Raw genomic sequence first — 13,806 nt, forward strand, 5'->3', positions numbered from 1 at the left:
AAGAGATGTGACTAACTAATGTGATGACCATATATGGTCATGTGACTTCATTAAATATGCATAATTGAATTATCTCAAGCACTGTTACAGTTAGAAACATGCAACCTGTGCAATATCGAAGCTGTGAGACAAGAGATGTGACTAACTAATGTGATGACCATATATGGTCATGTAACTTCATCAAATATGCATACATGAAATAACTCAAGCACTGTTACAGACATGAACATGCAACCTGTGCAAAATCGAAGCTATGGGACATGAGATGTGAGTAACTAATGTGATGACCATATATGGTCATGTGACTTCAACAAATATGCATAAATGTAATAACTCAAGCACAGTTACAGACGGGAACATGCAACCAGTGCAATATTGTAGTGATGGTACATGAAATTTTACTAACAAACAAGATGACCATATATGGTCATGTGACCTCATTGAACATGCATAAATGTAATAACTCAAGCACAGTAAACAGACGGGAACATGCAACCTGTGCAATATCGAAGCTATGAGACAAGAGATGTGACTAACTAATGTGATGACCATATATGGTCATGTGACATCATCAAATATGCATCTCTAGCACTGTTACTGATAGAAACATACAACCAGTGCAATATTGAAGTTATTGCACAACAAAGGTGACTAACATATCCGATGACCATATATGGTCATATGACCTCATCAAATATGCATAAATGTAATAACTCCAGCACTGTTACAGATAGGAACATGCAACCAATGCCATATTGAAGTGATGGTACATGAAATTCTACTAACAAACAAGATGACCATATATGGTCATGTGATCTCATTAAATATGCATAAATGTAATATATCAAGCACTGTTACAGATAGCGACATGCAACCTGTGCAATATCGAAGCTATAAGACACGAGATGTGACTAACTAATGTGATGACCATATATGGTCATGTGACTTCATCAAATATGCATAAATGTAATAACTCAAGCACAGTTACAGACGGGAACATGCAACCAGTGCAATATTGAAGTGATGGTACATGAAATTTTACTAACAAACAAGATGACCATATATGGTCATGTGACCTCATTGAATATGATTAAATGTAATATATCAAGCACTGTAAGAGTTAGGGACATGCATCCTGTGCAATATCGAAGGTATGGGTCAAGAGATGTGACTAACTAATGTGATGACCATATATGGTCATGTGACTTCATTAAATATGCATAATTGAATTATCTCAAGCACTGTTACAGTTAGAAACATGCAACCTGTGCAATATCGAAGCTGTGAGACAAGAGATGTGACTAACTAATGTGATGACCATATATGGTCATGTAACTTCATCAAATATGCATACATGAAATAACTCAAGCACTGTTACAGACATGAACATGCAACCTGTGCAAAATCGAAGCTATGGGACATGAGATGTGAGTAACTAATGTGATGACCATATATGGTCATGTGACTTCAACAAATATGCATAAATGTAATAACTCAAGCACAGTTACAGACGGGAACATGCAACCAGTGCAATATTGTAGTGATGGTACATGAAATTTTACTAACAAACAAGATGACCATATATGGTCATGTGACCTCATTGAACATGCATAAATGTAATAACTCAAGCACAGTAAACAGACGGGAACATGCAACCTGTGCAATATCGAAGCTATGAGACAAGAGATGTGACTAACTAATGTGATGACCATATATGGTCATGTGACATCATCAAATATGCATCTCTAGCACTGTTACTGATAGAAACATACAACCAGTGCAATATTGAAGTTATTGCACAACAAAGGTGACTAACATATCCGATGACCATATATGGTCATATGACCTCATCAAATATGCATAAATGTAATAACTCCAGCACTGTTACAGATAGGAACATGCAACCAATGCCATATTGAAGTTACTGCACAACAGAGATGACAGCAATATCTGATGACCATATATGGTCATGTGACCTCGTCAAATATGCGTAAATGTTATATCTCAAGCACTGTTACAGATAGGAACATGCAACCAATGCAATATTGAAGTTATTGCACAACAGAGCTGACAAAAACATCCGATGACCATATATGGTCATGGGACATCATTAAATATGCAAGACTGTAATACCTTAAACACTGTTACAGACAGGAACATGTAACATGTTTAGTATGAAGACCATGCAATTCCTTTAATATATTATTGTCAGTGTTGCTGATTTTGGAACGCTGCTAATAAGTCAGTGGGCTCGAAACCCGACATTGCTGCAACGCAGCTATATTTATTATTATTAGGCTTTCAAGTCCCTTCAGGCTTGAAAGCCTATTGTTTTTGTTAAGTTTATTATTATTATTATTATTATTATTATTATTATTATTATTATTCCGCCAACTTCAAACGACTTCTTCTCTGAAACGGCTGCACCATTTTGCCTGAAAATTTGTATATACCTTCTACATGTCATGCCATTAAAAGTGACTGAAGCAGATTTTCGATTAGTCACGTGGTTCGGCCGCCATCTTGGAACTCATTAAATATGCATGTCTCTTGTATCTCAAAAACTATTGCATGTACAAACATGGAACTAACGGTATATTAAAGGCAACGGACAAGAGAATTGGCCAAAGTATTCGTTGACCATATATGGTCGTAGAACTCATTAAATATGCATGTCTCTTATATCTCAAGCACTATTGCATGTACAAACGTGAAACTAACGCTATATTGAAGGTAATGGTCAAGAGAATGAGACAACATATTCGTTGACCATATAAGGTCATACACCTCATTAAATATGCATATCTATAATATCTCAGGCACTATTGCACATACAGACATGGAACCATTGCTATACTGAAGGCTTTGGACAAGAGAAGTTGTCAACATGTTCAATGACCATATATGGTCATATAACTCATTAAATATGCATGTCTCCAATATCTCAAGCACTATTGCATGTATAAACACGGTACAAATGCTATATTGAAGGCACTGGGAAAGAAAATTGGCCAACATATTCGTTGACCATATATGGTCATAGAACTCATTAAATATGGATGTCTCTTATATCTCAAATGCTATTCCATGTACAAACATGGAACAAACACTATATTGAAGGCAATAGAAAAGAGAATTGGCCAACATATCCGTTGACCATATATGGTCATAGAACTCATTAAATATGCATAACTATAATATATCAGGCACTATTGCACATACAGACATGGAACCATTGCTATATTGAAGGCTTTGGACAAGAGAAATTGTCAACATGTTCAATGCCCATATATGGTCATATAACTCATTAAATATGCATGTCTACAATATCTCAAGCACTATTGCATATATAAACATGGTACCAATGCTATTTTGAAGGCACTGGGAAAGAAAATTGGCCAACATATCCGTTGACCATATATGGTCATAGAACTCATTTAATATGCATGTCTCTAATATCTCAAGCGCTATTACATGTACAAACATGGAACAAACACTATATTGAAGGAAATAGAAAAGAGAATTGGCCAACATATCCGTTGACCATATATGGTCATAGATCTCATTAAATATGCATGTCTCTAATATTTCAAGCAGTATTGAAGTTAGAGACATGGAAATAGCGCTATAATGAAGGCATTAGGCCAGAACGTCGTGTAACCTACACTTATATACATTGCACAAATCAAATCTTCAAACTTTTTTTTCCAAATTTAATGGTGTTATGGCCCTTTTTTCTTGAAAGCCGTTAATAGCTGCTCTGCAGCTATATTTAGGCTTTCAAGTCCCTTCAGGCTTGAAAGCCTATTGTTTTTGTTAAGTTTATTATTATTATTATTATTATTAGGGTTTCGAGCCCTATGGGTCGAAACCCTTTTGTAATTGCTATGTTTATTATTAGGGTTTCGAGCCCTATGGGGCGAAACCCTATTGTAATTGCTATGTTTATTATTATTATTTTTCCGCCGTTTTTTGTAACCACTGTAACTTGAAAAATAATGCAGCGATTGATTTGCCATTTTGCATGCTGATAAAGGGCGATGAGTTGTGGTGCATACCCCAAAACCAGCTATGTAGGTCACATGACCTGGCCGCCATCTTAGGTACAACACAAACCGGAAGTGCTCAATTGCACCACTTTCTGAGGGTCTAGGAACTTCCAGTTTTTTTGTGTGGCATCATTGGCTCATGTCTAGCAAATATCAGCAATAAAATCTTTAGCGGTCATGTGACCTTGGCCGCCATATTGGATTTTCCGAAAATTGACAAAAAACTTGTAAAATCTTCTTCTCAAAAATGGCTCATTCATGTAATTAGACATTTGCTTTGCAGCACCTATGGCCATAGCTCTACAAAGTGACTGAAGCAGATTTTTGAAAAATGGCTTCCTTTGGCAGCCATCTTGGATTTAATAAAAAGTGAAAGTACGCTATAACTCATGAACAATTTGCCAGATTTAAACCAAAGTTGGCATACAACATCCCTTCAATAAGATGATTATGTGTTCATAAAAATATTTCCCATGATTCAAGTGGTTTTGGCGGCCATATTGAATTTATCAAAAAATTGCAAAAAACCTCAAAATATTATCTTCTTAAAAACTGCTTGTTTGTTTGACAATCAATTTAGCATATAGTATCTCTGTTGATAGCTCTACAAAGTTACTGAAGCAGATTTTTGAAAAATGGCTTTCTTTGGCAGCCATCTTGGATTTAGTGAAAAGTGAAATTACGCTATAACTTATGAACAATTTGCCAGATTTAAACAAAACTTGGCATACAACATCCGTTCAATAAGATAATTATGTGTTCATGAAAATATTTCCCATGATTCAAGTGGTTTTGGCGGCCATGTTGAATTTATCACAAAAATGCCAAAAAACTCAAAAAATTTTCTTCTTAAAAACTGCTTGCTTGTTTGAAAAACAATTTGGCATATAGTATCTCTGTTGATAGCTTCACAAAGTGACTGAAGCAGATTTTTGAAAAATGGCTTCCTTTGGCAGCCATCTTGGATTTAGTAAAAAGTGAAAGTACGCTATAACTCATGAACAATTTGCCAGATTTAAACAAAACTTGGCATACAACATCCGCTCAATGAGATGATTATGTGTTCATGGAAATATTTCCCATGATTCAAGTGGTTTTGGCGGCCATGTTGAATTTATCACAAAAATTCAAAAAACCTCAAAAAATTATCTTGTTAAAAACTGCTTCCTTGTTTGAAAAGCAATTCAGCATATAGTATCTCTGTTGATAGCTCTACAAAGTTACTGAAGCAGATTTTTGAAAAATGGTTTCCTTTGGCAGCCATCTTGGTTTTAGTAAAAAGTGAAAGCACGCTATAACTTATGAACGATTTGCCAGATTTAAACAAAACTTGGCATACAACATCCGCTCAATGAGATGATTATGTGTTCATGGAAATATTTCCCATGATTCAAGTGGTTTTGGCGGCCATGTTGAATTTATCACAAAAATTCAAAAAACCTCAAAAAAATATCTTGTTAAAAACTGCTTGCTTGTTTGAAAAGCAATTTAGCATATAGTATCTCTGTTGATAGCTCTACAAAGTTACTGAAGTAGATTTTTAAAAATGGCTTCCTTTGGCAGCCATCTTGGATTTAGTAAAAGAGAAAAAGTTCTATAACTCATGAACTATTTGTCCTTGCATTAAGTTTATCACATTCCTGTGAAATCAAATCCATATGTTGTGTAGTTTGTCTGCTATCTTGCATTCTAGACATGAAACGTTCGTCAAATAATCACATCAAGCAAGTGCAATTTGTCATGAGCCACGCAGGCTCGAAACCCGTCATCGCTGCTATGCAGCTATATTTATTATTATTATTTTTCCGCCGTTTTTTGTAACCACTGTAACTTGAAAAATAATGCTGCGATTGACTTGCCATTTCGCATTCTGATAAAGGACCATGAGTTGTGGTGCATACCCCAAAACCAGCTATGTAGGTCACATGACCTGGCCGCCATCTTAGGTAGAACACAGACCGGAAGTACTCAATTGCACCACTTTCTGAGGGTCTAGGAACTTCCGGTTTTTTTGTGTGGCATCATTGGCTCATGTCTAGCAAATATCAGCAATAAAAACTTTAGCGGTCATGTGACCTTGGCCGCCATATTGGATTTTCCGAAAATTGACAAGAAACTTTTAAAATCTTCTTCTCAAAAATGGCTCATTCATGTGATTATACATTTGCTTTGCAGCACCTATGGCCATAGCTCTACAAAGTGACTGAAGCAGATTTTTGAAAAATGGCTTCCTTTGGCAGCCATCTTGGATTTAATAAAAAGTGAAAGTACGCTATAACTCATGAACAATTTGCCAGATTTAAACCAAAGTTGGCATACAACATCCCTTCAATAAGATGATTATGTGTTCATAAAAATATTTCCCATGATTCAAGTGGTTTTGGCGGCCATAATGAATTTATCAAAAAATTGCAAAAAACCTCAAAAAATTATCTTCTTAAAAACTGCTTGTTTGTTTGACAATCAATTTAGCATATAGTATCTCTGTTGATAGCTCTACAAAGTTACGGAAGCAGATTTTTGAAAAATGGCTTTCTTTGGCAGCCATCTTGGATTTAGTGAAAAGTGAAATTACGCTATAACTTATGAACAATTTGCCAGATTTAAACAAAACTTGGCATACAACATCCGTTCAATAAGATAATTATGTGTTCATGAAAATATTTCCCATGATTCAAGTGGTTTTGGCGGTCATGTTGAATTTATCACAAAAATGCCAAAAAACTCAAAAAATTATCTTCTTAAAAACTGCTTGCTTGTTTGAAAAGCAATTCAGCATATAGTATCTCTGTCGATAGCTCTACAAAGTTACTAAAGCAGATTTTTGAAAAATGGCTTCCTTTGGCAGCCATCTTGGTTTTAGTAAAAAGTGAAAGCACGCTATAACTTATGAACGATTTGCCAGATTTAAACAAAACTTGGCATACAACATCCGCTCAATGAGATGATTATGTGTTCATGGAAATATTTCCCATGATTCAAGTGGTTTTGGCGGCCATGTTGAATTTATCACAAAAATTCAAAAAACCTCAAAAAAATATGTTGTTAAAAACTGCTTGCTTGTTTGAAAAGCAATTTAGCATATAGTATCTCTGTTGATAGCTCTACAAAGTTACTGAAGTAGATTTTTAAAAATGGCTTCCTTTGGCAGCCATCTTGGATTTAGTAAAAGAGAAAAAGTTCTATAACTCATGAACTATTTGTCCTTCACATTCCTGTGAAATCAAATCCATATGTTGTGTAGTTTGTCTGCTATCTTGCATTCTAGACATGAAACGTTCGTCAAATAATCACATCGAGCAAGTGCAATTTGTCATGAGCCACGCAGGCTCGAAACCCGTCATCGCTGCTATGCAGCTATATTTATTAGGCTTTCAAGTCCCTTCAGGCTTGAAAGCCTATTGTTTTTGTTAAGTTTATTATTATTATTATTATTATTATTATTATTATTATTATTATTATTATTATTATTATTCCGCCAACTTCAAACGACTTCTTCTCTGAAACGGCTGGACCGTTTTGCCTGAAAATTCGTATATACCTTCTACATGTCATGCCATTAAAAGTGACTGAAACAGATTTTCGATTAGTCACGTGGTTCGGCCGCCATCTTGGAACTCATTAAATATGCATGTCTCTTGTATCTCAAAAACTATTGCATGTACAAACATGGAACTAACGGTATATTGAAGGCAACCGACAAGAGAATTGGCCAAAATATTCGTTGACCATATATGGTCATAAAACTCATTAAATATGCATGTCTCTTATATCTCAAGCACTATTGCATGTACAAACGTGAAACTGACGCTATATTGAAGGAAATGGTCAAGAGAATGAGCCAACATATTCGTTGACCATATAAGGTCATATACCTCATTAAATATGCATACCTATAATATCTCAGGCACTATTGCACATACAGACATGGAACCATTGCTATATTGAAGGCATTGGACAAGAGAAATTGTCAACATCTTCAATGACCATATATGGTCATATAACTCATTAAATATGCATGTCTCCAATATCTCAAGCACTATTGCATGTACAAACGTGGAACTAACGGTATGCCGAAGGCAATGGACAAGAAAATTGACCAACATATTCGTTGACCATATATGGTCATAGAACTCATTAAATATGCATGTCTCCAATATCTCAAGCACCATTGCAAGTATAAACATGGTACCAATGACATATTGAAGGCAATGGACAAGCAAATTGGCCAACATATCTGTTGCCCATATATGGTCATAGAACTCATTTAATATGCATGTCTCTAATATTTCAAGCAGTATTGCATGTACAGACACGGTACCAACGCTATATTGAAGGCAGTGGAAATGAGAATTGGCCAACTTATCCATTGACCATATATGGTCATAGAACTCATTAAATATGCATATATATAATATCTCGAGCACTATTGAAGTTAGAGACATGGAAATAGCGCTATAATGAAGGCATTGGGCCAGAACGTTGTGTAACCTACACGTATATACATTGCACAAATAAAATCTTCAAACTTTTTTTTTTCAAATTTAATGGTGTTATGGCCCTTCAGGCTTGAAAGCCGTTAATAGCTGCTCTGCAGCTATATTTATTATTATTATTATTAGGGTTTCGAGCCCTATGGGGCGAAACCCTATTGTAATTGCTTTGATTATTATTATTATTATTATTAGGCTTTCAAGTCCCTTCAGGCTTGAAAGCCTATTGTTTTTGTTAAGTTTATTATTATTATTATTAGGGTTTCGAGCCCATTTGGTCGAAACCCTTTTGTAATTGTTCCGTTTATTATTATTATTATTATTATTATTATTCTTCCGCCTAAATTTTTGGTCACGCTTTATGTCAACGCCGTTGGACCGATCAATTCAATACTTGCCACAATGGTAAAGCAATATGAGATCTGGTGCATATCCTAAGTTCAGACACATAGGTCACATGACCAGGCCGCCATCTTGGATTAAAGGCGAAATTTTCAATGCCGAATTGCGCACCTTTCTGAGGGTCTGAGTGCTCCAATTTTTTTATGATAGTAGCAGTGCGACAAGGGCTACAAATTTCATCAAAAAAAACTTTAGCGGTCACGTGACTTTTTTTTTTAGAATTTTTTTAAATTTTGTTTTGCATCTCATTTGCATAATTTTCGACAAATCAACTAACCCTGAATAACTTTGAAAGATCATATGATATAGTATTTAATTCCAAAATATGGAAGTCCATGCGAAAAGCCGTTTTTTATAAGAAGATTTTAGAATGTTTTTTCATATTTTTTTGTTCTTTTATATGGTCACGTGACCTCATTTTATAGACATAATTGCAATATCTCAAGCACTGTTACAGATAGGAACATGCAACCAGTGCAATATTGAAGTGATGGTACATGACATTCTACTAACAAACAAGATGACCATATATGGTCATGTGATCTCATTAAATATGCATAAATGTAATATATCAAGCACTGTTACAGATAGGGACATGCAACCTGTGCAATATCGAAGCTATAAGACACGAGATGTGACTAACTAATGTGATGACCATATATGGTCATGTGACTTCATCAAATATGCATAAATGCAATAACTCAAGCACAGTTACAGACGGGAACATGCAACCAGTGCAATATTGAAGTGATGGTACATGAAATTTTACTAACAAACAAGATGACCATATATGGTCATGTGACCTCATTGAATATGCATAAATGTAATATATCAAGCACTGCAAGATTTAGGGACTTGCAACCTGTGCAATATCGAAGGTATGGTCAAGAGATGTGGCTAACTAATGTGATGACCATATATGGTCATGTGACTTCATTAAATATGCATAATTGAATTATCTCAAGCACTGTTACAGACATGAACATGCAACCTGTGCAAAATCGAAGCTGTGGGACATGAGATGTGCGTAACTAATGTGATGACCGTATATGGTCATGTGACGTCATTAAATATGCATAATTGTAATATCTCAAGCAGAATCACAGATAGAGACATGCAACCTATGCAATATCGAAGCTATGAGACAAGAGATGTGGCTAACTAATGTGATGACCATATATGGTCATGTAATTTCATCAAATATGCATAAATGTAATAACTCAAGCACTGTTACACATAGGAACATGCAACCAGTGCAATATTGAAGCTATTGCACAACAGAAGTGACTAACACATCCGATGACCATATATGGTCATGTGACCTCATCAAATATGCATAAATGTTATATCTCAAGCACTGTTACAGATAGAAACATGCAACCAGTGCAATATTGAAGCTATTGCACAACAGAAGTCACTAACATATCCGATGACCATATATGGTCATGTGACCTCATCAAATAAGCATAAATGTAATTACTCAATCACTATTACAGACGGGAACATGCAACCTGTGCAATATTGAATCTATGGAACAAGAGATGTGACTAACTAATGTGATGACCATATATGGTCATGTGACCTCATCAAATATGCATCAATGTTATATCTCAAGCACTGTTACAGATAGGAACATGCCACCAATGCAATATTGAAGTTATTGCACAACAGAGCTGACAAAAACATCAGATGACCATATATGGTCATGGGACATAATTAAATATGCGAGATTATAATACCTTAAGCACTGTTACAGACAGGAACATGTAACATGTTTAGTATGAAGGCCATGCAATTTCCTTTAATATATTATTGTCAATGATGCTGATTTTGGAACGCTGCTAATAAGTCAGTGGGCTCGAAACCCGACATTGCTGCAACGCAGCTATATTTATTATTATTATTATTATTCCGCCAACTTCAAACGACTTCTTCTCTGAAACGGCTGGACCGTTTTGCCTGAAAATTTGTATATACCTTCTACATGTCATGCCATTAAAAGTGACTGAAACAGATTTTCGATTAGTCACGTGGTTCGGCCGCCATCTTGGAACTCATTAAATATGTATGTCTCTTGTATCTCAAAAACTATTGCATGTACAAATATGGAACTAACGGTATATTGAAGGCAACGGACAAGAGAATTGGCCAAAATATTCGTTGACCATATATGGTCATAGAACTCATTATATATGCATTTCTCTTATATCTCAAGCACTATTGCATGTACAAACGTGAAACTGACGCTATATTGAAGGAAATGGTCAAGAGAATGAGCCAACATATTCGTTGACCATATAAGGTCATATACCTCATTAAATATGCATACCTATAATATCTCAGGCACTATTGCACATACAGACATGGAACCATTGCTATATTGAAGGCTTTGGACAAGAGAAATTGTCAACATCTTCAATGACCATATATGGTCATATAACTCATTAAATATGCATGTCTCCAATGTCTCAAGCACTATTGCATGTACAAACATGGAACTAACGGTATACCGAAGGCAATGGACAAGAAAATTGACCAACATATTCGTTGACCATATATGGTCATAGAACTCATTAAATATGCATGTCTCCAATATCTCAAGCACCATTGCAAGTATAAACATTGTACCAATGATATATTGAAGGCAATGGACAAGAAAATTGGCCAACATATCTGTTGACCATATATGGTCATCGAACTCATTTAATATGCATGTCTCTAATATCTCAAGCACTATTCCATGTACAAACATGGAACAAACACTATATTGAAGGCAATAGAAAAGAGAATTGGCCAACATATCCGTTGACCATATATGGTCATAGAACTCATTCAATATGCATATATACAATATCTTGAGCACTATTGAAGTTAGAGACATAGAAATAGCGCTATAATGAAGGCATTGGGCCAGAACGTCATGTACCCTACACGTATATACATTGCACAAATCAAATCTTCAAACTTTTTTTTCCAAATTTAATTGTGTTATGGTCCCTTTTCTTGAAAGCCGTTAATAGCTGCTCTGCAGCTATATTTAGGCTTTCAAGTCCCTTCAGGCTTGAAAGCCTATTGTTTTTGTTATGTTTATTATTATTATTATTATTCTTCCGCCAACTTCAAACGACTTCTTCTCTGAAACGGCTGCACCATTTTGCCTGAAAATTTGTATATACCTTGTACATGTCATGCCAAATAAAGTGACTGAAACAGATTTTCGATTAGTCACGTGGTTCGTCCGCCATCTTGGAACTCATTAAATATGCATGTCTCTTGTATCTCAAAAACTATTGCATGTACAAACATGGAACTAACGGTATATTGAAGGCAACGCACAAGAGAATTGGCCAAAATATTCGTTGACCATATATGGTCATAGAACTCATTAAATATGCATGTCTCTTATATCTCAAGCACTATTGCATGTACAAACGTGAAACTAACGGTATATTAAAGGCAATGGACAAGAGAATTGGCCAAAATATTCGTTGACCATATATGGTCATAGAACTCATTAAATATGCATGTCTCTTATATCTCAAGCACTATTGCATGTACAAACGTGAAACTTACGCTATATTGAAGGTAATGGTCAAGAGAATGAGGCACCATATTCGTTGACCATATAAGGTCATATACCTCATTAAATATGCATATCTATAATATCTCAGACTCTATTGCACATACAGGCATGGAACCATTGCTATATTGAAGGCTTTGGACAAGAGAAATTGTCAACATGTTCAATGACTATATATGGTCATATAACTCATTAAATATGCATGTCTCCAATATCTCATGTACCATTGCATGTACAAACATGGAACTAACGGTATACTGAAGGCTTTGGACAAGAGAAATTGTCAACATATTCGTTGACCATATATGGTTATAGAACACATTAAATATGCATGTCTCCAATATTTCAAGCACCATTGCAAGTGTAAACATGGTACCAATGCTATATTGAAGGCACTGGGAAAGAAAATTGGCCAACATATCCGTTGACCATATATGGTCATAGAACTCATTTAATATGCATGTCTCTAATATCTCAAGCGCTATTCCATGTACAAACATGGAACAAACACTATATTGAAGGCAATAGAAAAGAGAATTGGCCAACATATCCGTTGACTATATATGGTCATAGAGCTCATTAAATATGCATATAATATCTCGAGCACTATTGAAGTTAGAGACATGGAAATAGCGCTACAATGAAGGCATTGGGCCAGAACTTCGTGTAACCTACACGTATATACATTGCACAAATCAAATCTTCAATCTTTTTTTCCCCAAATTTAATGGTGTTATGGCTCCTTTTTCTTGAAAGCCGTTAATAGCTGCTCTGCAGCTATATTTAGGGTTTCGAGCCCTATGGGGCGAAACCCTATTGTAATTGCTATGTTTATTATTATTATTATTATTTTTCCGCCGTTTTTTGTAACCACTGTAACTTGAAAAATAATGCTGCGATTGACTTGCCATTTCGCATTCTGATAAAGGGCCATGAGTTGTGGTGCATATCCCAAAACCAGCTATGTAGGTCACCTGACCTGGCCGCCATCTTAGGTAGAACACAGACCGGAAGTACTCAATTGCACCACTTTCTGAGGGTCTAGGAACTTCCGGTTTTTTTGTGTGGCATCATTTGCTCATGTCTAGCAAATATAAGCAATAAAATCTTTAGCGGTCATGTGACCTTGGCCGCCATATTGGATTTTCCGAAAATTGACAAAAAACTTTTAAAATCTTCTTCTCGAAAATGGCTCATTCATGTGATTATACATTTGCTTTGCAGCACCTATGGCCATAGCTCTACAAAGTGACTGAAGCAGATTTTTGAAAAATGGCTTCCT

Source organism: Saccoglossus kowalevskii, unplaced genomic scaffold (assembly GCF_978046115.1).
Source record: "Saccoglossus kowalevskii unplaced genomic scaffold, keSacKowa6.1 SCAFFOLD_57, whole genome shotgun sequence".
In the NCBI taxonomy this organism is placed as follows: domain Eukaryota; kingdom Metazoa; phylum Hemichordata; class Enteropneusta; family Harrimaniidae; genus Saccoglossus; species Saccoglossus kowalevskii.